We start from the raw sequence: 5212 nt of genomic DNA, 5'->3' as shown, positions 1-5212 counted from the left end.
AGAGGCGGGGAAGTAGAGGAGGGGAATCAGATCTGGGGAATCATTAGTGGGGAATCAGAGATGGGGAATCAGAGTTGGAGAATCAGAGGTGGGAAATCAGAGGCGGGGACTCAGAGGCGGGAAATCAGAGGCGGGAAATCAGAGGCGTGGAATCAGAGTTGGGGAATCAGAGGCGGGGAATCAGAGTTAGGGAATCAGAGGCCGGGAATCAGAGGCGGAGAGTCAGAGATTTGGAATAAGAAGCGGGGAATCAGAGTTGGGGAATCAGAGGGTGGGAATCAGAGGTGGGGAATCAGAGGTGGGGAATCAGAGGCGGGGAATCAGAGGCGGGGAATCAGAGGAGGGGAATCAGAGGTGGGGAATCAGAGGCGGTGAATCAGAGGCGGGGAATCAGAAATGGGGAATCAGAGGCGGGGAATCAGAGAAGGGAAATCGGAGATGGGGAATCAGAGGTGGGGCATCAGAGGCGGGGAGTCAGAGGCGGGGAATCAGAGTTGGAGAATCAGATTTGGGGAATCAGAGGCGGGGAACCATTTATGGGGAATCAGAGGCGGGGAACCATTTATGGGGAATCAGAGGCGGGAAATCTGAGGCGGGGAATCAGAGTTGGGGAATCAAAGGGGGGAATCAGAGATGGGGCATCAGGCGGGGAAGTAGAGGCGGTGAATCAGAGGCGGGCAATCAGAGGTGGGGAATCAGAGGCGTGGAATCAGAGGCGGGGAATCAGAGGTGGGAAATCAGCGGCGGGGAATCAGAGTAGGGGAATCAGAGGCGGGGAATCAGAGGGTGGGAATCAGAGGCGGGGAATCAGAGGTGGGGAATCAGAGGCGGGGAATCAGAGGTGGGGATTCAGAGGCTGGGAATAAGAGTAGGGGATTCAGAGGCGGGGAATCAGAAATGGGGAATCAGAGGTGGGGAATCAGAGATGGGAAATCGGAGATGGGGGATCAGAGATGGGGAATCAGAGGTGGGGAACCATTTATGGGGAATCAGAGGCGGGAAATCAGAGGCGGGGAATCAGAGTTGGGGAATCAGAGTTGGGGAATCAGAGATGGGGGATCAGCGATGGGGAATCAGAGGTGGGGAACCATTTATGGGGAATCAGAGGCGGGAAATCAGAGGCGGGGAATCAGAGTTGGGGAATCAAAGGGGGGAATCAGAGATGGGGCATCAGGCGGGGAAGTAGAGGCGGTGAATCAGAGGTGGGGAATCAGAGGCGTGGAAGTAGAGGCGGGGAATCGGAAGTGGGGAATCAGCGGCAGGGAATCAGAGGTGGGGAATCAGATATGGGGAATCAGAAATGGGAAATCAGAGGCGGGGAATCAGAGTTGGGTATCCGTGGCGGGGAATCAGAGTTCGGGAATCAGAGGCGGGGAATCAGAGGTGGGGTATGAGACGCGGGGAATCAGAGGTGGGGAATCAGAGGCGGCGAATTAGAGATGGGGAATCAGAGGCGGGGAATCAGAGTTAGGGAATCAGAGGCCATGAATCAGAGGCGAAGAATCAGAGATTTGGAATAAGAAGCGGGGAATCAGAGTTGGGGAAACAGAGGTGGGGAATCAGAGATGGGGAACCAGAGGCGTGGAATCAGAGTAGGGGATTCAGAGGCAGGAATTCAGAGATGGGGAATCAGAGGCGGGGAATCAGAGATGGGGAATCAGAGATGGGGCATCAGAGATGGGGAATCAGAGGTGGGGAATCAGATATGGGGAATCAGAGGCGGGGAAGTAGAGTTGGGGAATTAGAGGAGGGGTATCAGAGTTGTGGAATCATAGGAGGGGAATCAGCAATTGTGAATCAGAGGCGGGGAATTCGAGTTGGGGTATCGGAGGTGGGGAATCAGCGGCAGGGAATCAGAGTAGGGGAATCAGCGGCGGGGAATCAGAGTAGGGGAATCAGAGGCGGGAAATCAGAGATGGGGAATCAGAGATGGGGAATCAGAGGTGGGGCATGAGAGGCGAGGAATCAAATTTGGGGAAACAGTGGTGGAGAATCAGAGGCGGGGAATCGGAGGCAGGGAATCAGAGTTGGGGAATCAGAGTTGGGGAATCAGAGGGTGGGAATCAGAGGTGGGGAATCAGAGGTGGGGAATCAGAGGCGGGGAATCAGAGGCGGGGAATCAGAGGCGGGGAATCAGAGGTGGGGATTCAGAGGCTGGGAATAAGAGTAGGGGATTCAGAGGCGGGGAATCAGAAATGGGGAATCAGAGGCGGGGAATCAGAGATGGGAAATCGGAGATGGGGAATCAGAGGTGGGGCATCAGAGGCGGGGAGTCAGAGGCGGGGAATCAGAGTTGGAGAATCAGAGTTGGGGAATCAGAGATGGGGGATCAGAGATGGGGAATCAGAGGTGGGGAACCATTTATGGGGAATCAGAGGCGGGAAATCAGAGGCGGGGAATCAGAGTTGGGGAATCAAAGGGGGGAATCAGAGATGGGGCATCAGAGGTGGGGAATCAGAGGCGTGGAAGTAGAGGCGGGGAATCAGACCTGGGGAATCATTAGTGGGGAATCAGAGATGGGGAATCAGAGGTGGGGAATCAAGATTGCGAATCAGAGGCGGGGAATTCGAGTTGGGGTATCAGAGGCGGGAAATCAGAGGTGTGGAATCAGAGGTGGCGAATCAGAGGCTTGGAATCAGAGGCGGGGAATCGGAAGTGGGGAATCAGCGGCAGGGAATCAGAGTAGGGGAACTTGAGGTGGGGAATCAGAGATGGGGGATCAGAGATGGGGAATCAGAGGCGGGGACTCAGATATGGGGAATCAGAGGCGGGAAATCAGAGGCGGGGAATCAGAGTTGGGTATCCGTGGCGGGGAATCAGAGTTCGGGAATCAGAGGCGGGGAATCAGAGGTGGGGTATGAGACGCGGGGAATCAGAGGTGGGGAATCAGAGGCGGCGAATTAGAGATGGGGAATCAGAGGCGGGGAATCAGAGTTAGGGAATCAGAGTTGGGGAATCAGAGGCGGGGAATCAGAGGTGGGGAATCAGAGGCGGGGAATCAGAGGTGGGGCAACATATTCGGGGAATCAGAGGTGGGGAATGAGAGGTGGGGAATAAGAGATGGGGAATCATAGGCAGGGAATCAGAGGATGGGCATCAGATTTGCCGCCTCGGATTCGCCGCCTCGGATTCCCCGCCTCGGATTCGCCGCCTCGGATTCCCCGCCTCGGATTCCCCGCCTCGGATTCCCCGCCTCGGATTCCCCGCCTCGGATTCGCCGCCTCGGATTCGCCGCCTCGGATTCGCCGCCTCGCATTTGCCGCCTCTGATTCCCCACCTCTGATTCCCCGCCTCTGATTCCCCATCTCTGATTCCCCATTTCTGATTCCCTGCCTCGAATTCCTCGATTCAGATTCCCCGCCTCAGATTCCCCGCCTCTGATTCCCGGCCTCTGAAACCCATCTCTGAATTACCGCCTCTGATTCCCCATTTCTGATTCACTATCTCTGATTTCCCGCCTCTGATACCCCATCTCTGATTTCCCGCCTCTGATTCCCCGCCTCTGATTCCCCACCTCTGATTCCCCACCTCTGATTTCCCATCTCTGATTCCCCGCCTCTGATTCCCCAACTCTGATTTCCCACCTCTTATTCCCCGCTACAGATTCCCCACCTCTGATTCCACGCCTCTGATTCCCGCCTCTGATTCCCCAACTCCAATTCCCCGCCTCTGCTTCCCCGCCTCTGCTTCCCTGCCTCTGCTTCCCTGCCTCTGCTTCCCTGCCTCTGATTCCCCACCTCTGATTCCCCAACACTGATGCCCCACCTCTGATGCCCCACCTCTGATGCCCCACCTCTGATGCCCCACCTCTGATGCCCCACCTCTGATGCCCCACCTCTGATGCCCCACCTCTGATGCCCCACCTCTGATGCCCCACCTCTGATGCCCCACCTCTGATGCCCCACCTCTGATGCCCCACCTCTGATGCCCCACCTCTGATTCCCCATCTCTGATTCCCCATCTCTGATTCCCCATCTCTGATTCCCCTTCTCTGATTCCCCATCTCTGATGACCATCCTCTGATTCCCTGCCTATGATTCCCCATCTTTTATTCCCCGCCACTGATGCCCCACTTCTGATTCCCTGCCTCTCTTTCCTCGCCTTTTATTCCCCACCTCTGATTCCCCGCTTCTGATGCCCCGCATCTCATTTCCCACCTCTGATTCCCCAAATATGTTTCCCCACCTCTGATTCCCTCCCTCTGTTTCCTCGCCTCTGATTCCCCACCTCTGATTCCCCATTTCTGATTCCCCGCCTCGAATTCCTCACTTCAGATTCCCCGCCTCAGATTCCCCGCCTCTATTTCCCTGCCTCTGAAACCAATCTCTGAATTACTGCCTCTGATTCCCCATTTCTGATTCACTATCTCTGATTTCCCGCCTCTGATACCCCATCTCTGATTTCCCGCCCCTGATTCCCCGCCTCTGATTCCCCACCTCTGATTCCCCACCTCTGATTTCCCATCTCTGATTCCCCGCCTCTGATTCCCCAACTCTGATTTCCCACCTCTTATTCCCCGCTACAGATTCCCCACCTCTGATTCCACGCCTCTGATTCCCGCCTCTGATTCCCCAACTCCAATTCCCCGCCTCTGCTTCCCCGCCTCTGCTTCCCTGCCTCTGCTTCCCTGCCTCTGCTTCCCCGCCTCTGATTCCCCACCTCTGATTCCCCAACACTGATGCCCCACCTCTGATGCCCCACCTCTGATGCCCCACCTCTGATGCCCCACCTCTGATGCCCCACCTCTGATGCCCCACCTCTGATGCCCCACCTCTGATGCCCCACCTCTGATGCCCCACCTCTGATGCTCCACCTCTGATGCCCCACCTCTGATGCCCCACCTCTGATGCCCCACCTCTGATTCCCCATCTCTGATTCCCCATCTCTGATTCCCCATCTCTGATTCCCCTTCTCTGATTCCCCGCCTCTGATGCCCATCCTCTGATTCCCTGCCTATGATTCCCCATCTCTTATTCCCCGCCTCTGATGCCCCACCTCTGATTCCCCGCCTCTCATTCCTCGCCACTTATTCCCCTTCTCTGATTCCCCACTTCTGATGCCCCACCTCTCATTCCCCACCTCTGATTCCCCGAATATGTTGCCCCACCTCTGATTCCCCGCCTATGATTCCCCGCCTCTGATACCCTGCCTCTGATTCCCCGCCTCTGATGCCCCATCTCTGTTTTCCCGCCTCTGATTCCCCAACACTGAT

Source organism: Narcine bancroftii, chromosome 1 (assembly GCF_036971445.1).
Source record: "Narcine bancroftii isolate sNarBan1 chromosome 1, sNarBan1.hap1, whole genome shotgun sequence".
Taxonomy (NCBI): Eukaryota; Metazoa; Chordata; class Chondrichthyes; order Torpediniformes; family Narcinidae; genus Narcine; species Narcine bancroftii.
Note: the sequence above shows the minus strand (reverse complement) of the source record.